Raw genomic sequence first — 25,497 nt, forward strand, 5'->3', positions numbered from 1 at the left:
TGTATGTCAGCTTAAGTGTTCAGAGGAGGGTAATAAGGATAATCAGGGGTCTGGAAACAAAGCCCTATGAGGAGAGACTGAAAGAACTGGATGAGTTTAGCCTGGAGAAGAGAAGATTGAGGGGAGACATGATAGCACTCTTCAAATCCTTGGAAGGTTGTCACACAGATGGGGGCCAGGATCTCTTCTTGATCCTCCCAGAGTGCAGGATATGGAATAATGGGCTCAAGTTACAGGAAGCCTGATTCCGGCTGGACAACAGGAAAAACTTCCTGACAGTTAGAGCAGTATGACAATGGAACCAATGACCTAGGGAGGTCGTGGTCTCTCCACACTAGAGGCATTCAAGAGGCAGCTGAACAGCCATCTGTCAGGTATGCTTAAAGGTAGATTCCTGCAAATAAGCACGGGGTTGGACTCAATGGCCTTATAGGCCCCTTCCAACTCTACTATTCTATGATTCTGAGGCCACAGCTAGACCTAAGGTTTATCCTGGGATCATCCAGGGTTCGCCCCTGCTTGAGCACTGGGTCCCCTGTGTGTCACCTAGATGAACAGGTTTGACCCCAGGACGATCCAGGGATAAACCTTAGGTCTAGCTATGGCCTAAGTGTGTGGAAATAAATAAATAACAAATGGCACTATGAATTTGAGAAGAGATTCAGATAGGGGAGAGCAAAGTGTGGAGCATCAAGAGAAGACATGCTTTCACACATTCACATAGATTTGGGAATGAATGCTGAGTTAATGTCTACTTTTGCTCACTGTCGCCAATCTATCTGGCTACAGTTTCCTTGTTTTCAGCTAGTGAAATTCGAAAATGTTATTCTTCCAGTGTTTTTGCCTCTGAGAATGGTCTTAAACCATTTCATAAGTCAGATTGTTTTTTTTATGTAACTGATAGCTGCGGTAGACAGAGTTCTCACTGGGGACATTAAAAGAGGTGGCAGAGAGGCAAAAACTGAAATAAAAAAATGTTTCTTCGATATCAGATTTTGTGGAAGTATATTGCAGTCTGTAGACATAAATAATTTTCTCTTGGCTCTCCTGTTCCATAGTGATAGAGATTATCATTTCTAAAAAAGATATGAATTCCAAGTCTAGTTGGGGGCATGGTGTTGATGCATTATTATTATTATTATTATTATTATTATTATTATTATTATTATTATTATTGATCATAAGACTTTTTGAAGAGGCCAACATTTCTGTTCTCTGGATAGTGAAACCAACCACTCTTGTTTCTTTTGCTTAGGTCAGGTTGTGGAAGGCCCTGCAGATGTCTCCGCCCTTTCACTTGACTCCACCCACTTTCCACCAACCATTCTGTGATGCTTATCATGTTTACATTTTATGTTTTTAATGTATTGTACACCACTGCAAGAACTTTGGTTACTGGGTGGTTTAAAAGTACAGTAAATAAAATGAAAAATAAATAAAATAAAACCACCAAAAATTGGGGTTTCCCCCAACTTTTGAACCTGTTCTAAAAGGTTGAAAGTCTGTTCTATTATTTTTAATGCCTGGTAAACTTCCAGGCATCTATCTTGTGAAAACTGCATGAAAGTCTAAACTTTTCGAGTGAGCAATATGGCGATGCATAGGGTGACCATATATAGGGTGACCATATGAAAAGGAGGACAGGGCTCCTGTACCTTTAACTGTATTGTAGAAAAGGGAATTTCAGCAGGTGTCAATTGAAGAGGGTAAAATTCTCTCTTCATCAACACAATTAAAGCTGCAGAAACCCTGCCCTCTTTTGTATCTGGCCACTCTACCATAGCTAGTGTAGCTTTAACTGTTGTGATTAAGAGGGAATTTCACCCACTTCAATTGACACCTGCTGCAATTCCCGTTTCTACATTACTGTTAAAGATACAGGATCCCTGTCCTCCTTTTCATATGGTCACCCTACCATATAAAAAGGAGGACAGGGCTCCTGTGTCTTTAACAGTTGTATTGAAAAGGGAATTTCTGCAGGTGTCGTTTGTATATATGAAGAACCTGGTGACATTTCCTCTTCATCACAACAGTTAAAGCTGCAGATGCCCTGCCCTCTTTTAAATCTGGTCGCTCTAGTATAGCTCCTGTACCTTTAACTGTAGTGATGAAGAGAGAATTTAATCAGGTTCTCCATTATATACAAATGACACCCGCTGAAATTCCCTTTTCTATGCAACTGTTAAAGATACAGGAGCCCTGTCCTCCTTTTCATAGGGTCACCCTAGCGATGCATGAACATTAGGACATTTCCTTTGAAAGTTTTGGGATACCTCTAATGGACTTTTCAGAAACCAAAGTGCAGAACACAGAGATGGCACCTTTGTATATTTTAGATGAAACTTCTCTAATGCTCCATGGAGCCCCTTTGCAGATCTGTCTGGTTGCAGAGAAAGTCACTCTTGAGTAGATGTTCTTTCTCTAACAACCTCACAAATTAGATCTTACAGAAACAGCGTATTTAAAATGTCTTCTATCTCAGAATGCCGATGTTAGCCAACCATAACTGATTTGCAGTTTGTGTTGACACTCAGGTTGCATTCATCTCACCATCATCTTGACCACTACCACCATCACCATCATCGGCATCAGCATCATCCTTTCTTAAGAACATAAGAGACAGAACGCTTCTCCCAACCTGAACCTGCCCAGACACTACAATTAACATCTGCCCCTCCCTCTGGGTGCCACCCAAGAGGGATGCTTGGAGGGTGGGTGACAAAGGAGAGGGCCTTTTCAGTAGTAGCCCCTCAACTATGGAATGAGTTCCCCACTCAAGCCCGCCTGGCACCAACACTGTCATCAACACTTTTCCGCACCATGTTAAGACTGTCCTCTACTCCCAGGCATGTCATGGCATATGATGGGGGCATTTATGCAGTCCATCTAAACAGGTCTAGTGATCTATTGAATGTTCTTAGCTGTTTAAATGGTTTTTAAATTTGTATATTTATACTTTTATGCTGTATTTTATTATCAGTTGTTGTTTACTGCCCATAGAGTTTCCGCTATTGGACATTAAAAAACTGAAATTAACAACAACAACAACAACAACAACATACTGTAACAAGAGCCCAGTTGGATAAGGTCAATGATCCATCTAGACCAGCATTCTGTTCACCATAGTAGCCAACTGTCGACCTGAAACCTACAAGCAGGAGCCCCTGCCAAAGGAAGTGAGCCCCTGCCAAAGGAAGTGAGGCAGGTGGCTACTAGGAGGAGGGCTTTCTCCGCTGTGGCACCCCGGTTGTGGAACGAGCTCCCCAGAGAGGTCCGCTTGGCGCCTACACTGTACTGCTTTCGTCGCCAGCTGAAGACCTTTTTATTCACTCAGTATTTTAACACTTAATTTTAACTTAAATTTAAATTTTACTGTTTTAACTCTGTATTTTAATCCTATATCAACTTTGCTGTGTGGTTTTATTCTGGTTGCGCTTTTTATACTGTATTTCGTAATTCTGTTTTAAACTGTTGGGTGTTTTACTGTGGTTTTAATTTTTGTGAGCCGCCCAGAGAGCTTCGGCTATTGGGCGGTATAAAAATGTAATAAATAAATAAATAAATAAATAAATAAGCAGGACATGAAGGCAACAGCACCTTCCTGCCCATGTTCCCCATCAACTGGTGTGCATAGGAATCCTAGCTCTGATATTTCTTCTTGTAAGTTAATTTCCAAAGTCAACTTCTGTCTACTGCACTGTGTTTAGACAATGTGGCTCCAATATAGATAGGAAAAAGAAAAGAAATTAACGAGGAATGCTCTTGCCATTGAGTCTTCATAACTGTATGTGAATATGTGGCTACAGTAACTTGGAGGGAATTCTCCAGGGGACCGCAATGAGGGAGGAAAGGGTTAAGAGCCCCCCCATCCCTCAGCCCCAATCCCAATTTTCCCCACCCTCCCGTCCTTCCTATTTAGAGTTGTGTATGTAGTTTGGCTCTTCTCAGTTTTTCCTGCTACGTGGGTAGATCAGGCTTTAATACTGAAAGATGAAGCATGTCCCATATCTGTTGATCTTTCCATGGTGATTACCTTTGCTTGATAAAAAAAGCTTGCAGAAAGTAACCATCTGTCCACTTAGGGCTTTGTGCCATGGTCCTCCCCTTTTTTCCTTTTCCAAGGGGAGGGGGAGATAGTGGAGAATACATAAAAGTCACATTTGACGTCTTTGCAGATAAGCGTGGAGATTTTGTGTTTAGCTCTTCCTCCTCCTCCTCCTCTTTTTTTATTTTTAAAATAGGCTTTACAACGCTGCAAAATGATGAATGTTTTTCAAGGCAAATCCATCACTGGTCACCAGAGGGAGGAAATGTCAGGAAAAGTTATGGTTTGTTAGCTTTTACCTCCTGACATTATACAAAGAAGGTAATTGAAGTACAACAAATGCCATGTATCACCTTACCTACTTTGTGCCTCTCATGTCGCTCTGCCTTCCCATCTATTTATTCAGTGATATGACAAGACGAATATGTGTTACTGCAGCACCTTGGGAAATATTGACACAACTAGTGTCCTTCTTGCCTAGAAACTTTATCAACAGTGCCTAACATTCTGTGTGCCTGAAGCAGCAGTTTGGACAGCTTTGAAAGGGGGTTGGACAAATTCCAGGAGGAGAAGCCTATCAATGGCTACTAGCCCTGATGGTTATGTGCTACTTCCAGTATCAGAGGCAGTAAGCCCGTGTGCACCAGGGAATATGGGTGGGAGGGTGCTGTTGCACCATGTCCTGCCTTGTTGGTCCCTGGCCAATATCTGGTTGACTACTTTGTGAACAGAGTGCTAGACTACATAGCTCCTTTAGAGTTCTGACTCGAACTGCCCCATTGATGTCGCAACTGTCTCCACTGATTATCTTAGGGTGCAGCTATGTTCACCTGGCAGTAACTCAGGGGTGCTGAACCTCAGACTTGTGGGTTAAATCGTCCCTGCCTGGGGGTTCCAATCCGTCCATCCAGCATTGCCCCAATAGCTACGCCCCTTCCTTGGTCTCACCCAATTCCCCACAACCACCAGTCATTAGATGATTTCCTGGCTTTTGGATGTTTTCCCCCTATTCTAAAAGGTTGAAATTCATTCATTCCTCCATTCATTACATGCTATATAATTAGGGTGACCATATGAAAAGGAGGACCGGGCTCCTGTATCTTTAACAGTTGTATTGAAAAGGGAATTTCTGCATGTGTCATTTGTATATATGGAGAACCTGGTGAAATTTCCTCTTCATCAGAACAGTTAAAGCTGCAGGTGCCCTGCCCTCTTTTAAATCTGGTCACAGTATAGCTGCACTATAGCTCCTGCAGCTTTAACTGTTGCAATGAAGAGGGAATTTCACCAGGTGCTGCATGTATACAAATGACACCTGCTGAAATTCCCTTTTCTATGCAATTGTTAAAGATACAGGAGCCCTGTCCTCCTTTTCATATGGTCACCCTAATATAATCCCATAGCCAAAGCTCTCTGGGCGGTTCACAAAAATGCCTCTCCTAAGACTTTGCTCCTGGCAGGAAGAAGTTAATTATGCTGGGATTTTTGTTCATTTTGGTCCTGCCTCCTTGACTTTTGCCTTCAGTCCCACCCACCACTGGTATGTGGCCCCCAAGAGCACCCCCAAAATTGAATTTGGCCCTGGGGCTGAAAGAGGTGCAACCCCCATACTGGATAATCTGTTCTAGCTTTGCACCAGCGGCACATCATGCATGTAAAGTGATACTTGCTTGCAATGTTCTCCCTGCCCTGAGCAGAACCAGATCCATTGGGATTATTATGCTGCAACATGGGGGCGAGGGTGCTGTTGCACCATGTCCTGCCTTTTTGGTCCCTGGCTGACATCTGGTTGGCTACTTTGTGAACAGAGTGCTGGACTAGATGGACCCTCGGTCTGATCCAGCATCAGGACACTTCTTGTGTTCTTTCATCCTTGGACTGGGGGTGATATCCCTACACAGAGCGTCCTTGCCCATTTGTTTCGTGGCTGAGTGCATGAAGAGCTGACAGTGCCGCGTCACCCCACCCTCAGTCCTGAAAGTAACGGGTATGCATGGTCCGGGGATGATATCTCTATGCAGTAAGTGCATAGGCATTAGTTTCGGGGCTGAGGGCAGGGAGAGGGGACACTCTCAGCTCTCTCCACACTCAGGCATGAAACAAATGGGGTTCAGATCATTCCGCAATCTTGGGTTTCCCCTGTCTCCTTCTGGCTGCAGTTCTCTCCCTCTTCCCACGGAATGGCAGTGTCCCGGTCAGGGAAAGAGGAACCAGCACCACCATTCGTTGGGGGGGGGGGAGGGAGCATTAGCCAACCCTATCATTATAGCCAACTCAACAGATGACTATTTGCATATTGCACAAGTGCGTCATGCAAATACTCATCTATAGAGTGTTGGACTGGGAGTCAGGAGATCCGGGTTCTAATCCCCACATGGCCATGGAAAGTTGGAAACCCACTGGGTGACTTTGGGACAGTCACAGACTCTCAGCCCAGCCTACCTCACAGGGTTGTTGTTGTTGTGAGGATAAAATGGAGAGGAGGAGGATTACTACACCGCCTTGGGTTCCTTGGAGGAAGAAAGGAGGGATATAAATGTAATAAATAAATAAATATAAATAATGTGTCATCTGAACCCACCCTTCGATGAAGGAACCAGGTTCTCACTCTGCACATGCCCTTGGTTTGGCTGCCAAAGGCTAATTAAAACTTGAGTGAAACTTTAGATCAGGGGGCTGTGGAGTGGAATTTCTTGGTCCCCAAACATACCTGCACAGCTGGCCACACTAAAAGAAATTAAAGCAATTACTCTAAATGTTACTGGTGCTCTGTGTGCAAAGTGTAGCTGAGTAACTGCATTTGGAAAAGGCCAACAGTCAGGTGGCTTCCCTTTCCACTCTCTGGACTGCAAGGCATAGACACTCTTGGCCTTAGTTAAGCAAGTGTCATGCTCTGACTTTGTGCTATGAAGGGGCTCCCCCATACCTTACCAGGGACTATCCAGTGCCTGTAACTTTTGTAGGTGCCTGCTTTACAATCACCTTTCCATTCTTGGGACTTGAGTCTGTTTATAAGGCTTTCTAAACAAAGGAAGGTTATTAATGCACAAAGAGATAACCATTTCACTGCCTCCTTAGCAGTGACAGGGAATTCTATAGGTGAGCACTCTGTTGTGAATACTTTTCCCTTGTGCTGTTGGGAAGCAAAAACTTTTAGGGTGACCATCTGAAAAGGAGGACAGGCCTTTGGTATTTTTAACAGTTGTATAGAAAAGAGAATTTCAGCAGATGTCATTGTTATGCATGTGGCACCTGGTGGAATTCCCTCTTCATCACAACAGTTAAAGCTGCAGGAGCTCTGCCTAGTGTGACCAGATACAAAAGAGGGCAGGTTCAACTGTTGTGATGAAGAGGGGATTCCACCAGGTGCTGCATGCATAACGACGACACCTGCTGAAATTCTCTTTTCTATACAACTGTTAAAATACCAAAGGCCTGTCCTCCTTTCCATATGGTCACCCTAGAGGAGGTTGGGCCAGGTGTGAAACTGAGGATTTTGCCTCTGGGCCTAAGTCCCGTCCTTGTGTAACTAGGGTGACCATATGAAAAGGAGGACCAGGCTCCTGTATCTTTAACAGTTGCATAGAAAAGGGAATTTCAGCAGGTGTCATTTGCTTATATGGAGAACCTGTTGAAATTCCCTCTTCTTCACAACAGTTAAAGGTGCAGGTGCCCTGCCCTCTTTTAAATCTGGTCACAGTACAGCTGCAGTATAGCTCCTGCAGCTTTAACTGTTGTGATGAAGAGGAAATTTCACCAGGTGTGATATGCATACAAATGATACCTGCTGAAATTCCCTTTTCTATGCAACTATTAAAGATACAGAAGCCCTGTCCTCCTTTTCATATGGTCACCCTATGTGTAACACATATGAGAACATACCTAGCTATCTCTTCCAGGAGAGAGAAGCTATAACTGCTTTCCATTTCTGAAAAAATAAAGCCTGGCTGTAACTCAGATATGCCTCTCACCTTGAGCAGAACACACAGGCTCCTGAGTTGGCACAGAGTAGAATTAAAGAGTAACAGGAAAGTCCTTATATTATCAAAGCCAGAGGGAGAAGAGTTTTGCCCACCTGAAGAGCATCTTTGCACTGAGTTGTCCATTCCCTCCAGCCACTAGGTGATAGTCACAATTTGACATCCAGAGTCTTTCTTACCCAGTGCACCAGCTAGACTCAAACTCCGGCAAAAAATCGATGGAGGCTGATTTATAGGATTTTAGCCCGCCATATTGTCCGCACCATTTTTTTCCCTAAAGTTGGAAGAGAGAACCGTTTGGAGAGCAGAAGCTGGCTGGGAACGCCACGATTTCCTCTGCCGTCATGGATGACTCCCTTTTAAAGAAAAATCACACAAGTGTTTCATGAAGCTCTACGGCTGCAAAACTATAATGCCACTTAACTCTGTCCTGTGATATATGACCTCAGTATGCATGGCTGAAGCTTCGTGCACCTATTCCTTTGAGTTGGCATTTTTTCTCTCTCTCTCTCCTAGGTTTCAATTTGTGCATTTCTTTTCCTCTCCTGCAGTTCACTACAAATTTAATGCCCCCTTGCTCACAGGCTAAAATGGCTGTGGATTTTGTGAGCATCTGTCAGAAGATGATTATTCTGTAATTCTTTAGAGAGACCTGAATGTGCAGTTTTAGACACTGTGTGGGGAGAATGAAAAAGACACAGCTGAGAGGGAACTCACACAATCTGGCTCCATTGCTTCAGCACTCCCAATGATCATAAAAATGGAAGAGACAAACTCTGTTTTCCATCCTGACAAGGGCCTTGCTAAAAATCAGCAAGGAACGATGAATGGTGATGAAGATTTGACCTGCCATGTTGGTTTGCTCCATCATGGCTAAACCTACCTAAATTCGCTACAAGATGTATTGAAGGCCACCAATTTGAATAGCTTTAAAAAGTGGTTGGATAAATTCCTGGAGGACAAGGCTATCCCGATGGCTATGTGCTACCTCTAGTATCCAAGGCAATATGCCGATTGCTAGGGTGACCATATGAAAAGGAGGACAGGACTCCTGTAACAATTGCATAGAAAAGGGAATTTCATCAGGTGTCATTTGTATATAGGGAGAACCTGGTGAAATTCCCTCTTCATCACAACAGTTAAAGCTGCAGGAGCTATACTAGAGTAACCAGATTTAAAAGAGGGCAGGGCACCTGCAGCTTTAACTGTTGTGATGAAGAGGGAAATTCACCAGGTTCTCCATATATACAAATAACACCTGCTGAAATTCCCCTTTCAATACAAATGTTAAAGATACAGGAGCCCTGTCCTCCTTTTCATATGGTCACCCTACCAATTGCTGTGGAACATGGATGGGAAGGTGCTGTTGCATTCATATCCTGCTTGTGGATTTCCCATTGACAGCTGGTTGGCCTCTGTGTGAAAGAATGCTGGGCTAGATGGACCCTTGGTCTGATCCAGCATGGCTCAACTTACATTCTTAAGAACATCTTCTCCCATACGAACCTAACTAAATATTAAAATTTTGGGGTAGGGACCTGCTCCTAATGCCTTTTGCAATGTTTAGGAGTCCACTCCATATTTCCTACCAGCCAGGCAGTTTTGAAGGATACATTTCAGTCTCCATATGTTTTGGAATAAAAGTTGTTTCAATACAAAATGACTGTTGCCTTTAATGCTGCAAATAACAAGAGTGTTTTTCCTGGGTCTATGAAGAACCGTACACCTTCTTTATCAGAAATTAGATTGGCAGCCACCACCAGCAGGGCCTTCTCTGTAGTGGCACCTGAATTTTGAAACATAGCTTCTAAACAACTGCAAGTCAAGGTTTTAAAGAAACTTTAGGAAACAGGTTAAAGGGGCTTTGGGGAACAGGCCATTTTATATAGCTGTTTCTCATTCCCATCTTACTTTGTACTGCTTTGCTGTTTTTATTGGGTTATTGCTTAATATTTTATTCTCACTTCTACTGATGGCATGATTTTTTAAAACAACAACATTGTTTCCTTTCATGCTTATCAGCTGCATTGTTAATCTCTGGACAATTAGCTTTGGCAAAGATTTCGTCACACCATTAAAAAAAAAGAGAGAGAAAAGAATTGGACCACACTTTATTAAAATTGTTTATTAGTTTAAATGACGTCCATGTAAACCCATTAGATTCCTCATATCTAGAGTCACTGTCGTGCATTGGCCTGCAGGTGACTACGAAAATAAGTCGGAGGGGAATCTTAATGAAGCCTTTTAGAGAAATTCTCTTTTACAGAGAATCTTAATGAAGCCTTTTAGAAGGGAAAAGAAGAGCCAAGTTCCACTTAATCTGAGCATCGAGTAGTTTATCTCCTTTTTGTTTTACAGACAAGTATATAGATTCTGAGGTTAAAAGGGAATCTATCTAAGGCAGCCACTTTTGAAGATGCAGTAGATTGAAAAATTCAACAATAAAGGAAAGGTCTAGGTGGGTAGAGCTCTAGCAACCTTTTCTGACAATTGCTGAAATATACTTTCCAAAATCCGGGTTCAGCTGAGACTCGGAGGAAAGCAGCAAGTTCCAAACATGAACATCTCCAGCACGCCAGTCTCTTGAAGTCAGTATTGCTGCCACAGAATCAGTCCTTGTTAAGAGCAGGTAAGCAATCACTGGTAACAAGAGTTGAAGGCATCTTTGTTGAAGACACTGCAGGGCCAGTGACCATGAAGGATGGCAACATACATAATCCCATTCTCCCCATTTGGAGAGGGCCGTGACTCAGGGCTAGAGCACCTGATTTGCATGCAGAAGGTCTCGGGTTCAGCTGTGCATCACCTTACACTTGCTTACATTGAAGCACATCTGCCATTTGGATGCCCACTCTCCCAGATCCAGGGAGATGGGTTTTCACAATTCTGCCTAGCCAATGTTGACTCATCTACTGCTTTGTTTCCTGCTCGTTGCTCTTAGAAATATCAGAGCTGACCAGCAGGTGGCAGCTTGATCAAATCTGTGTTGCATTTGGTTTCCACTCTGCTCCAAAAAGTTCTAAATATTTATACAAATTCCATAAGGCTCTCTCCATCAAACAACATACTTACTGCTCATGCAATACACGTGGCTACGGTATTAGCTGGCACCTCAGCTTCCATTGCTGTGTTACTACAGGGAGGGGGAAAATGTTAGCAAAGGAATTCAGGAGTGGGGCTGAGATGTGTTTTGTTGTCATTTTAAGAACCCAGAGAACGTGGACGTTGTTATAAAGATCTCCTGAATATCTGTAAGGACCAAAAATGAGGTGTTTTTTTAGCAGGGTTTATTGACTACACTCAATACGGAAAGATTGTACTCCATTAAACTGTCTTGCTGGTATGTGCTCAAATTTATTCCTTTATCATCAGATTAGGGCCAGATCTACACCAAGCAAGATATTGCACTAGGAAAGTGGCTAGAATCATAGAATAGCAGAGTTGGAAGGGGCCTACAAGGCCATCGAGTCCAACCCCCTGCTCAATGCAGGAATCCACCCTAAAGCATCCCCGACAGATGCTTGTCCAGCTGCATGAAAGCAGTGGCCCCATTAAGAAGACACCTTAAACCATGGCTTTAACCATGGTAGTTAAGCCAGAAAGACGGGCTGTGTTTAAGGTGTCTTCTGAACACAGCCCGCCTTTCTGGCTTAACTACCATGGTTAAAGCCATGGTTTAAGGTGTCTTCTTAATTGTTTAAGGTGTTTAATGGTTTAAGGTGTCTTAATTGTCTTCTTAATTGTCTTCTTAATTGTTTAAGGTGTTTAATGGCTTAAGGTGTCTTCTTAACACTGCCAAAGCATCACCATCTCCCCCGCCCAGAGGGAGGTATCAGCTGCCTCAGGGAAACCTGAAGTTTGCAGAAGTACAACACATATTTAGAAAAAAGCCACATGTGTGTGCATATGCAGGAAATCCTCCCAAACAGTCCAATGTTCAGTCACTTCAGAATTCAGACTGATTGTTGGGGTAAACGCCCCCCCCCGCCCCCACGGCAGAAAAACTGGTGGGAAAGGGAATAGAATGGGGCCTCCTGAACTGGAGCACTCTGCGCTGCGACATTTTGTTGCAGAACACACTTGCATCTACTAATCGCAATCTCAGTTCTTTGAGTGCCATCACTTAGGAAGCTAGAACGGCATCACATGCGCATCAGAGGAGGAGGGAGGGAGGGATCAGAAAACACCAAGGATTGCAGAAGTGTAAAAGAACTTGAGAAAAGAACAGCTCAGTCAGGGCTGAGCATGCAAAGTGGCCATGGCCAGATATACACCAAGCAGGATATAACACTTTGAAAGTGGTATAAAAGAGGTTTATGGCCTGTGTCGTGGGCCCCAACAGTTGCCAGTGCTCTTCAATACCATTACAAAGCAGTAGTGTAGATCCTGCCCAAGTGTCTGACATGTGAAGTTGCTCATCAACAGTTAAGCCCCTGGACAACAGCTGACTGAGAAGGCACACAGCTCTTCTACCACCCTTGTTTGGAGGTTATTCCGGACACTGCCTCCATATCTTGTGCCCATCAAGAAAAGGTTTGACGACAAGGAGATTTGCAGAAGGGCCTCAGCAGTGAATTGCAATCCAGACATTTTCCTGCCTGAGGCAAAGGGCAAGATGGCATCCACTCACATTCGTAGAATCATAGAATCGGAAGGGGCCATTTCTTTATTGCTTTCTTTACTGCATTTATATTCCGCCTTTTTTCTTCTAAGGAACTCAAGGTGGCATACATAATCCTCTTCCTCTTCAGTTTCTTCTAACCACAACAGCCCTGCGAGATAGGTGGGGCTGAGAGTCTCTGACAGGCCCAAAGTCACCCAGTGAGCTTCCATGGCCAAGTAGGGCTAGAACCCAGATCTCCCAACTCCCAGTCCAACACTCTACCCACTACACCACACTTGCTCACATTTAAGCCATCGAACCCCACCTCCTGCTCAGTGTAGTAATCCAGTTTAAAGCTTCCCTGACAGATGGCTGTCCAGTCTCCGAGTCCCTAGCAGCTGGTTCCATTGTCGGACTGGTCTGGCCATTAGGACCTTTTCCTTGTCACCACCTGCCCTCAGGAGAACTACGTCAGCCAGAGGAAGCAGTCAGCACTGCTCTTTGGATAGTCGGCCAGGCCCAAAATGCCTGGCTTTGAGGAGGTTCTTCTTTCAGAGCCAGGCATTGTGGGTAGGGGTGTCCCAGGAGATCCCTCTGTGCTCTGGTCCTTATTGCAAGCCAGAGGGCAGGTGGCTGAGATCACCCCTGCTGGTCATTCTCACTGCAGCATCTGGAGCACTTGCTGTAGTGCCATTGGGTGGGTGATAGCTCTGGAGACCCCATTGGCCCTGCTCTCTCACGGCAGCTCCTGCTAGAGATGCCTTCCCCTGGAGCATCATGGCTGCAACTATAGAATCGTTCTCTTAAAGCTTTCGAGGTTAAAACCAAGACCTTGGATTGAGCCAGGAAAACAAATGGCAGCCAGTGCAGATCTTTCAGTATAGGGGTGATATATTCACAACACCACGCACCAGTTAGCTGCCACATTTCGCATCAAAGGAAGCTTCCAGATGTTCTTCAAGAGAAGCTCCATGCAGAGGATCTTGAAATTACCCATTTGCTCTTAAGTAAGCATGCACAGGATTGCAGCCTCCTGGTTTCAGCGCAGCACCTCCTAGTCAGAATCCAAACAGGGCTTTGGGGGTGAATTAAAATGGACACCTCTGGCAGCCCTAAAGTATTATAGGGAAGTTTTATTGTATTAGTCATTTTCCCCTGTCATTTTGTATTAGTGTCATATTAGCCTAATGCACGGCTAACGCGATACTGAAATGTTAGCATATTACAGATTACTCAGTGTGCCAAGTTTGTACCTGATCATATTATTCTGCAGTGTATATTTGTGAGCAAAGCTGGAAACTGGGGGCGAGGGGAAGTTGTCGTGACGGGGTGGCATGGATATTCTGTAAGGTTTCCTAAGAGGCATTAACCTCGGTTGCCTGACATGGGACCTGCTAATTGTAAGGAAGTTTTTGAAAGCATCGAGTAAATCCAAAGTACGGATTTCTTAAGACAAACAAAGCTTTGCTCTGCAGCGTAATGTACAGAGCCAGCCTGCACGCAAACAACTGCAGCTTTTATTACGACATGGAGGATTCTCGATTCAGAACGAAACTACCAGCATTCTGCTCAGTATCCAATTTGTGCCGTAAGAGGAGCCAGAAATGAAAGCAACTTTCTCAAACAAGGACTCCCTGCTCCCTAAAACCAGGCGTATAGAGATTGGTGCTGATCATTTGCATGGTCATTGGGGGTTCTTTTAGACCCATCATTGTCACTTGAGGCTCAGGTGACCTCAGTGGCATGGAGTGCCTTCTACAAACGCCAGTTGGTGGCCCAGCTATGCCCCTATATAGACAGGGATAACCTGGCTTCAGTTGTCCATGCTCTGGTAACCTCCAAGTTAGATTACTGCAATGCGCTCTACGTAGGGCTGCCTTGAAGACGGTTTGGAAGCTGCAGCTTGTGCAAAATGCAGCGGCCAGATTGATTTCGGGAACCAGAAGGTTTGACCACATAACACCTGCTCTGGTCCGCTTGCACTGGCTGCCTGTATGTTTCCAAGCCCAATTCAAGGTGCTGGTTTTGACCGATAAAGCCTTACACGGCTTGGGACCACAATACCTGACGGAACGCCTCTCCTGACGTGAATATACCCGGTCACTACGTTCAACATCTAAGGTCCTCCTCCGGGTGCCTACTCCAAGAGAGGCTCGGAATGTGGCAACAAGAGATAGGGCCTTTTCGGTGGTGGCCCCCAGACTGTGGAATGATCTCCCTGATGAGGCTCGCCTGGCACCAACGCTGCTATCTTTCCGGCGCCAGGTTAAGACTTTCCTCTTTGCCCAGGCATATGGCGGCACATCCTAATTACCCACATGTTTAGTTTTTAATTGGTTTTTAATGCTTTATATGTGTATGTTCTGTGTTTTAGAGTTTTAAATTTTGTATTCTTGTTTTTACCTCAATTTTTAGAATTTCTGTAAACCGCCCAGAGAGCCCTGGCTATGGGAGTGGTATATAAGTGTAATAAATGAAATAAATAAATAAATAAATGGCCGGTGCCAGATTATTTTGTGCCCTAGGCAAGGAGAGCTACTTGCACGCCCCCATTGCCAACTTCGATTCAGTTGTTCAAGAAGAGTTTCTGAACTATTATATTTCCCTTTTATTATATTTTTTCTTAAAACAGCTAATTTGTATCAAACTGTGACCCTTAAAGGTCAGTACTACTCCCCTCTGACGTCTGTGCCCTAGGCGGCTGCCTAGTTGGCCTAACGGAAGTGCCGGCCCTGATCATTTGGTTCTGGTCAGCAGGAGAGACACCCTCTTTTGCAGAGGCTCACGTATTAGGCCTGCAGGAAAGGGTTTTCTCCTGTGTTGTCTGAACACAGTGTGTTTTCCGCAGGTTGAGCTAACGTGTTTTCTGAACGCAGGGCGTTTCCTGCAGGGTTGCTTATGAACCATGCAGTGTGATTTATTTTTCTTGAACGAGCCTTGTTGTTGGGTTGTTCAGGGTGGGTTAAGAAGCCAAGCTGCATGGTTGACAAGTCTCCCTGCGGGAAACGTGCTGTGTTCAGACAACACAATAGTCCACCCTGCAGAAAGTGCCAGCTTTCTTTTGCTGCCTCAAGGCGTCCAGCTCTAAGTCATAGAACGTTGATGAAACGTAAGCTGGGAGATATGAAAGGTTGATTTAGCAGATGTGTGTGGAGAAATCTCACCGCAGAGTTTTGCGAGCAGTTTCTGTTGTATTGGCCAAGAGAGCTGAGAAGGAAAGAGAGGAATTCTGGGTGCATGGCCAACCCTACCATTAAGCAGTGAGGCAGTTGACTCAAAGCCTCATCACATCTAGGTCAGACGCATGGCTCCCGTCGCTTCTCTGTCACCGCTCTGACGTCGCTTCCTGAAAACAGGAAGTAATTAGCCCCATTCAGTCTGGTAGGAGAGAGCAGCAACCAGACTTTCTCTGGGGTTTTTTGCAGCACAACAAAGGCCAGAAAGGGTGGAAGACATGAGAGAGGCAGAAGTCATGTGAATAATTCGTGAGTACCCAGTAACGAACGTGCAGTAAAACACTTGTTGGATGGAGCTATCAGACAGTGGATTCTGTAGGGTAGAAAGTGATGGGCAGCTGTTGGAGGATAGAGTTGGGTGTGCCACATGGCCTACCTTCACCCTGTAAATTAGCCTGTTGCCCTCAGGGACAATGGAGGAGGAAGCAATCCCATCATCAGGGTTGAATACAGTTAAAATACAACTGGCTGTCTGGTCAGCTTCTGTATGTAGAATACAGGTGGGGTGTTTTATTCTTTGCTTCTAAATGTAGGGTGACTATCTGAAAAGGAGGACAGGGCTCCTGTATCTTTAACAGTTGTATTGAAAAGGGAATTTCAGCAGGTGTCATTTGTATATCTGAAGAACATGGTGAAATTCCCTCTTTATCACAACAGTTAAAGCTGCAGGTGCCCTGCCCTCTTTTAAATCTGGTCACTCCAGTATAGCTCCTGCACTTTAACTGTTGCAATGAAGAGGGAATTTCACCAGGTGCTGCATGTATACAAATGACACCTGCTGAAATTCCCTTTTCTATGCAACTGTTAAAGATACAGGAGCCCTGTCCTCCTTTTCATATGGTCACCCTAGCTAAATGTGTTGGGCCAACCCTGTGAGTGGTTGTAAAGTTTTGTCATTCTGAATCACTCCAAAATGTGCTTTGTTTGGTTAATCTGGTGGAGATTAGATTGCTGATTACTGCGAAACAAATTACATAGGAAGACCAGCTTTATGGATTTTTTTTTTTGAGGGAGGTATTTTTCTTAAAATACACCACGATTAAAAGGCATGGATTTAGGATCAGGCTTTTAACATCAAAGTAAAATAAAGATTCATAAGCTTTGTTCATATTTGTCCCATTTTATCCTTCTCTGGCTGAGACGTGGGTTACATTGTACAGCGTCACTGTTACTGTGGATCTAATCTACTCTCTGAGGAGTTAGTCTTGTATTTCTATTTAGGTAGTATGATGTATACTTTGTACCTGATTGCAATTTAGAGAATTAAAGAGCATGGCAATGGATTGCTTTACTGGGTTTTAATCAATCCCTCAACATTATTAAAAAAAAAGAAGTACTTAACATTCCGCTGGGACAGGAAGTGAAAGAAAAACAAGGATTTTGAAATTTCACCTTCTTCTACTAAGCAGTTCTTAATGTAGCTTGAATTATGTTGCATATGTAAATGGTTGAAGAGCTCATAAGCATGGAAAGCTTATTTGGAAGGCTGCCATGCTTAATGCACTGGACAGTTCAAAGCGTGCCTACCTCACAGAGTATAGGATTAATATTGGTAAACCCAAGTTGCTCTCTTATTAACCCTTTGAGTGTGATGGAGGGGAATGTAATGCTCCAGTAAGGAGCTGTTGTGTTTTCTTTTGCTCTGTACCGTTCCGCGTGAAAATTGGCAAGCAGAGTTTCCTTTGCATCACAGGAATGATTCACACATGCATGTACTTTACTTGAAAGCCTGGATGTGAGAATGGTCTATCAAGTCAAATTCCAGGTTTGCCTCAAACACAATGTGTTTGCTCACGCATTTATCTCCCGGTCCATTTTCCCCATTGCATTTCAGTTCACTCTCACCTGGTGTGCTGCGTAGGATGGGGCTGGGGAGCATGAAATGCTGAGTGAGGAGGGCTCAGGTATTTGAGGGCAGTTCAGGTCATGGGATATGTTTTGGGGTGTCCTGGTTCGGGGGGCTGGAGTCCCAGGGGCACCTGGCTGTCAGGTAGGTTGGTCATTACATGTCACCCCCAAAAAGGGAAATGCATCACTAACAAAAAAGAGTGGAGATTTGCATAACATTTACATAGGCTAATTTATATGTAGAGACAAATATAGAAATAATCGCTGTAATTTAATTAGAAATACAGTACATTTCACCATAGTGGGAAAGACTGTGACCAAATGACCTGTTTAGCTTTGCTGTCCAGGTGCTGTTGATGGACAATTCAAGACCTCCATTCCTTCCCTTCCCCTTCCTCTTCCTCTTTCTTTCTTTCTTTCTTTCTTTCTTTCTTTCTTTCTTTCTTTCTTTCATCCTTTATCATTAACCTGCACTTGGACCAAGGGAAAGGAAAGGAACCTCTCATGCAAGCACTGAGCCGTTACTGACTCTTGGAGGGATGCCAGCTTTCGCTGATATTTTCTTGGCAGGCCTTACAGCGGGGTGGTTTGCCGTTGCCTTCCCCGGCTGTTATTACCTTTCCCCCAGCTAACTGGGTACTTATTTTACCGACCTCGGGAGGATGGAAGGCTGAATCGACCTGAGCCGGCTGCCTCAAACCAGCTTCCGCTGGGATCGAACTCAGGCCATGAGGAGAGTTTCAGCTGCAGAAACTGCTGCTTTACCACTCTGCACCACACACCCATTCAAATAGAGGACTGCCCTCTTAGCTTCAAATAGAGCACTGACAGGCCATCCTACTGTCAGGTTTAGGCCTGGCATTGGGAGTTGAGTGTAATGCTTCACTTGTTGGCTCACCCAACTTAGTTGACTTTGTGTCCCGGCTACTGCTTGTGGTTCAGGACATAACAGTTCACAAATGTATTTGGACGACTGGATTTCTTTCTTGAGCTCCTTCAGTGGGTGGGTAGATTTAGACTCCCATTATACAATGAATTTCTCCCCTTGCCCATGGCAGAATGTCTTTCATGGAGTACAGTTCAGGGATTACTGATCCAAGAGGACAGAAGCAGTTAACACACCAATCTCCCAAGCTGCCTTGCAAGGATCCCGAGGGGAAAACTGCAGTAAATATGCCACAGAGTGAGCATCAATTGGTGACAGAAGTCTATTTCGGAATTACAGTTCTGGATGTCAACAAGTTATTTTAGGTACAGATGAAATACAGGCAGAATGAAACACAAACTTGCACATGAAGTAGACATCTTAATTCTCTCTCTCTCTCTCTCTCTCTCTCTCAGATTCATCTTGGAGAAAATAACCACCTCTCAGTCTAGAAGTTAAAGCCCAGGAGACTTGGGACTTTTATTCATTTTCTTTTTCAACGCTGCTCTTTCTTTTGTTGGCTCAGGGAACTCTTTCATCTAGAGATGTAACTGACACTCTGCACTGCTCATTAACACAGTTGCTAGACCAGGCGTTAGCGCGGTGTAAGGCCCAGTTTCCCTCCTGTGCATCCAGATGATGCACAGGGGAATCTGGGGTCAGGCCATGCTGAAACCTGCCTTAAGCCGGCATAAGCAAATTCGCTTATGGCCCGGCTTTTCCGCAGCCCCAGCCTCAGGCCGGGGCTGCGGAACGTCTAGTAGGGTCCGTGGCTTTTTGAGGCTGCTCACTTACTCGCGAGTAGCCGGGAAAAGCCACGGACTGGGCCCAGCGCTCATTTGAGCGCTGTGCCCATTGGGCCGGGGGGGATCCCGGGGGGGGAGAGGGGCGGGGGGGAGGCTGGACCCGGCAGGAGAGTGGAGGGAGAAGGTCGGGCATCGGGGATGGTGGACGGGAGTGAGGGACGGAGAGCCAGGCATCGGGGATGGGGGCGAGGGACAGAGAGCCAGGGGATGGGGGTGAGGGACGGAGAGCCGGGGACAGGGGATGGGGGTGAGGGATGGAGAGCCGGGGACAGGGGATGGGGCGAGGGACGGAGAGCCAGGGACAGGGGATTGGGGCGAGGGACAGAGAGCCAGGCATTGGGGACGGGGCGGGGGATGGAGAGCCGGGGACAGGGGATGGGGGCAAGGGACGGAGAGCCGGGGACAGGGGATGGGGCGAGGGACGGAGTGCCGGGGACAGGGGATTGGGGTGGGAGACGGAGAGCCGGGGACAGGGGATTGGGGTGGGGGACGGAGAGCCGGGGACAGGGCATCGGGATGGGGGATGGGGGGAGGATGGCCGAGCGGGCAGGGGGGGCATCAGGAATTGTGTGGGGGGATCAGGGGTGGGGGGGCTTAATTTTTTTTAAAAATAAAACCACTTACCTTGTCCGGCGGCTCTCCTGCGCACATGGCCCCTTTAACTAAAAAAAAAAAAAAAAGAAGGACAATGCTACGGGGCTTCTTGTTGCCCCTTCGCGTCGTAGGTCTAGAAGCTGGCGACGGTGCACGCTAGCTCTAGCGCGCCGTCGCCCCTCCTCCCTGCTGGCTTATCCAGCAGATCTAGCAAGGCCCACAGTCTCCAGCCTCTGTTGCCCCCTCCTGTCTTCAGTTTAATGGAATATAAAGTGAATAATGAAAAAAAAAATCCCCCCACACCTTAGGATACAGGGATACTCTTTAGAACTCTTTCCCACCTAGTTCAAATTCTGAAGGTGAATAGAGATTTCCCATGGTCTTGGCATGTTTATCTAGGGTGGCCTCTGCTGTATATATTTTTGGGGTCTGTGTCTATTTATTTACTTATTTATTTATTAAAATGTCTATTCTGCTTTTCTTCCACTAGGGCAGGGGTCCCCAGCCTTTGGGAACCCATGGAAACATTTGGGAATGTGATAAACTGCTGTGGGCACAACCACAAAATGGCTCCCACAGAGGATGTGGCTCATCATATAATAGCTTCTGTGGGGGCCTGGCTAGTCAAAAGTGAGCTAAAGAAGGATGGGGAGGCTAGAGGATGGGAGGGAGGAGGAAATAGCAATGTAGAGGGGACAAAAAGGGCAAGGCTAGAGGCTAGAAAGAAAAAAAGAATGCCCTAACATTTCTCAAAGTTTTTCTTTGTAAAAGAATAGTATTTTTGAAGCGGGCAGAGAGGTGAGAACTTAGTGAGTGCTGTTGGAGGTCCCCATGGGTGCCATGTTGAGGGCTGCCCTAGGAGAACTCCATCTGATGAATAGCATCAAAAAGACTTTCCCAAGTTGGTGCCCTTCTGATGTGTTTGGACTGCACCTCCCATCATCCTCAGCTACAGGACCGAAAATGATGAGAGATATGCTCCAACATATTGAGAGGGCGGTGGGTTAGGGGACATAGAGAGACACAAATAATCAACACAATTTCAAACAGCACGATAGAATTGCTAGAGGTGAGCCCCAAACGCACCCCTATTTCATGGCTTTGAAGGTTGGAGCTTTTGGAGTGATGATTTCAGAGACGAGAGAAAATTGCTATTTAATTTCGCAGGTTGGGCTTTCTGTATTGGGACATACCCTGAAAAGTGAGGACTCAGGGTTGGCCCGTTCGGTATTCGTTTTGAAACAGAAGGACTGTAGGTCAGTTGTAGAGCTCATGTAGAAGGTCCCAGGTTTAATTCCTGGCTTCTCCCATTAAAGAAGGATCAAGTAGCAGGTGATCATGTAGCAGCTTTCTTCCTGGAGTCCTGCAGAGTCACTGCAAGTCAGAGAAGTCATCGCTGGGCTAGATGGATCAATATTATGGCCTAGGCTGAGTAGGACTTTCGGTGGACTTTGGGGGATTTATGGAAGACTGAATTTAAGGCACAATCCTATGCATGTTTAGACAGGAAAGTGTCGTACAACTCCCAGCATTCTCCAGAGAGTTGTAGGACATTTTCCTGTCTAAGGGCCTTGCTAGACCCTGCTGGATAAGCCGGCAGGGAGGCGGGGCGACGGCGCGCTAACTTTAGCGTGCGCCGCCCCGCTTCCTAGACGGCCGACGTGCAGGGACTGCGGAAGCCCTGTAGCGTCGGCCATTTTTGTTGTTGTTAAAGGGGCCACGTGCAGCCCAAAGACTCCAGAGAAGGTAAGGGGGTTTTTTTACTTAAGCCCCCCACCCTTTTTTAAATTAAGCCCCCTGCCCCCTGCCCACTCTTTCCCCGCCCTCCCTCCCCGTCCCCTGTGTCGCCCTCCACCATCCCTCCCCGTCTCCCTTGTCACCCTCCGCCATCCCTCCCCGTGTCCCGTGTCGCCCTCCGCCATCCCTCCCTGTCTCCCGTGTCACCCTCCGCCATCCCCCTCTCCTGCCGGTCCGGCCTTCCCCCCCTATGTCCCCCCCCGGGATCCCCCTGGCCCGATGGGCACAGCGCTCATATGAGCGCTGTGCCCAGTCCGTGGCTTTTCCCGGCTACTCACGAGTAAGCGAGTAGCCGCAAAAAGCCACGGACCCTGCTAGACGTTCCGCAGTCCCGGCCTCAGGCCGGGGCTGCGGAAAAGGCGCGCCATAAGCGGCTTCGCTTATGGCACATTAAGGGAGGCTTCAGTGCGCCTTGACCCCGGATTCCCCTGTGCGTTGTCTGGACAGTAAGATAAAGACAGTAAGCAAATCTTTGCACACAAACAACTACATATAGTAACACAATGAGACTTGCCAATTACTAGAAAAATTATAAAATACAACTTAAAATTGCACAACAAAAAGTACAGGTAAAAGATAGTACTACTACAAAGTTTAGAACACTAGAAGACATTTATAAAAGGATCTTTAAAAACATCACTAAAATTGTATAACCAGTGGTGTGAATAACAATAAGTTTTAGGACAACTATTTAAAAGTATACAGAACTTATAGGGACAGACAAATCATGTCTCTGTCCTTTTACAATATCAAATTCCAGAAGTAATCTTTGGAATTTAACATTCTTTGCCAGACGCGTTTCGACTAGGTAATCTACCTCAGCGGCAGAAATGCAAGACTTCAATTGTCTGCTTCAACATGGATCCAAAGTCATAAATAATTTCACTCAGGACATATGCTTATTGAGGTAAGATAAAGAAACAATGTTAGTTTTATATTTTATGAATCTTTCCCCACTGTTTACCAAATTCCCACTAGCTTTGCTTCAAATAAAGCTCACCATATGCTTAGAGTGGATACTGTGAAGTACTTCTCTGCTCAGATCTGTATGGTCTTGATAGATTTTTTTTTAAAAAAAAATTAGGCAGAAGCAGAAGGCGTCTGTAGAGACAGATTAAGGCAGAATAGTTTCTTTTCTCCTATATTCAACATTTTCATAACTCAACTGGGCGACTCAATTCTAAAAGGTGGAAATGCCTTCCCTAAAGCTTTAGTTACTATCATTAAGAGCTTTAAGCTAAAATGTACTGGTATTTTGGGCAATTTGTTCCTGCCCTCTTTTGCCCTCAGCCTTGCCCACCTCCACAATGTGGCCCCCAAGGGGTTCTCCCAATGGTCCTGTTTAACACACATTGGCACCCTCAAATAATTAAGAATGTAAGAAGATGCTGCTGGATCAGACCAAGGGTCCATCTAGTCCAGCATTCACACAGTGGCCAAACATCTGTTGACCATGGAACCACAAGCAGGACATGGTGCAACACCACCCTCCCACCCATGTCCCCCAGCAACTGGTGTATATAGGCATACTGCCTCAGATACTGGAGGTAGCACATAGTTATCACTATTAGTAGCCATTGATAGCCTTCTCTTCTAGGAAATTATCTAACCCCCTTTTAAAGTCATCCATATTGGTGGCCATCGCCACATCTTGTGGTAGTGAATTCTAAAGCTGCAGTGTGGCAACTCTGTCTTTTGTTGAAGAGAGAACATTTTTGGTGAATAAGGCCATTTTCTTTCCTTCTTCCTTTCTTTTCCTTTCTCTTCTTTTTTATGTTATGATTTTTATATATGAGGAAGCAAGGAGCATCCTTTTTTTTTGTATGAAAGGCAGCTGTAAATTAAAAACGTTTGCTTTGCTGACACACTCACAGTGCTGCAGCCCTGGAGTTAAATATGGCTGGGTATGTTGGAATGGGGAGGGGGCAGAGAAGGAAACATACCGACCAGTGATAAGTGACTAAATGGTCCCATAAATCACATTTTAGAAGACTGCCAATATGTTTACAAAATGGATTTCTCTGGACAAATGGAGGAAAAATGTAAACTAAAAGAACACACGGTTACCAGTGCCAGTAATAGAACAGAGCCTTGGCAATCACCCCTTGGAAGTGAACTTTGAGCAAAGTATAAAATGAAATGGCTCTGGACTGTGGCAATGTTCCCTACGCTTTGGCGTTCATGAAGGGAGGATGAACATTAGAGTGAATAAAGTAACACTTTTGCATGCAACACTCCTTGCTTAACTTTCAAATGTGCTATTATTGTTGTTGTTGTCTATTGTTGTTGTCTCATGGCAGTTTTTCTAGATGAACATGATGGGTTTTGCCAGGTCATGTTTATTTATTTATTTATTTACAATATTTATATACCGCTCCCAATTGAAAATTTCGGAGTGGTGTACAAGATAAAATAAAATAAAAACAGAATAAAACACTTTAAAATAGATTTTAAAAGATGTTGTCTTTTACTGGTTCAGGAATTTCCTGACAATTGAGCATGTTTTAAGTACGACTACTTTCTGGATGATGGTGTGGACGTATTTTGGTAGGCCCAATTTCTGAAAGTTTTCTGTATAGTTTTTTTTTTAATCTGATGCAGGTGGCTGATGTGACTCAATGGATAATTGTGACCTTTTCTTGTTGCCATAGTTCTTTAACTTCTATGGCCAGTGATGTATATTTTTCTCTCTTCTCTTTCTTTTCTATTATTATTATTATATTATCATCACCATCATCATCATCTCAGCATCATCAATGCGAATAGTGTTTTACTAAGCAATGAAGGCCAGAGAAATACAGTCTCCTAACCCAAGGAGCTTACGCTGTTAGAGTAGTGATGAGGAACCTGTGGTCCTCCAGATGTTATTGGACTCTCCTCATCTCTGATCATAGCCCATTATGGCAGGGAATGATAGGAGTTGGAGTCCAACAACAGGTGGAGAGACATAGTTCCTTAATTGTGTCCTGGAGTTTGGATCTCTCTCTCTCTCTGTGTGTGTGTGTGACACCAAATTTAAGTAAGGTCGTTTCTACACTTGCCTGTTTTCCCGGGATCGTCCCGGGATCATCCCTGTGCATGCAAATGACACACAGGGGATCCCGGGAGCAGGCAGGGATGATCCCTCCATTTTCCTGGGATAATCCTTAGGTGTAGAAAGGGCCTAATGTTGCAATGCTATACTTCTCTACTCAGAAGTTAGTCCCATTGAGTTGAATGAGGCTTACTCCCGGAACAGTATGCATTGGAGTGCAGTATACTCAGAACTAAGTCCCGTTGAGTTCCATGGTGATATATTCTCAGAAAGGGAATAAGAGTCCATGCTTAAACAGCAAGCTACCTATATGCTTGGAACATCCATCCAGAACATCTATGTGTTGCCATCTCTCCCATTCCACTTTTGGGACACTACCCAAAATTATTTGCTCAAAAAGGCAGGGTTTCTTTTTTCATTTTTGTATTACATTTCATATCGTAATTAAACACACCTTTTCTTTCCCCTTTAATATGGAGAAAAAGAAACCTCCCAAAATTGGGCTTTATTTCATCCATGTATGTACAAACAGGACAGTTCAAATTATTTCTTTGTAGGCTAAAAACTTTTCTGTAGAACATCCCATGCAATTTGCTTGTGGCTAATATAAATTTGGAAGAACATTTGAG

The sequence above is a fragment of the Elgaria multicarinata genome, chromosome 14, assembly GCF_023053635.1.
Source record: "Elgaria multicarinata webbii isolate HBS135686 ecotype San Diego chromosome 14, rElgMul1.1.pri, whole genome shotgun sequence".
Classification (NCBI taxonomy): Eukaryota; Metazoa; Chordata; class Lepidosauria; order Squamata; family Anguidae; genus Elgaria; species Elgaria multicarinata.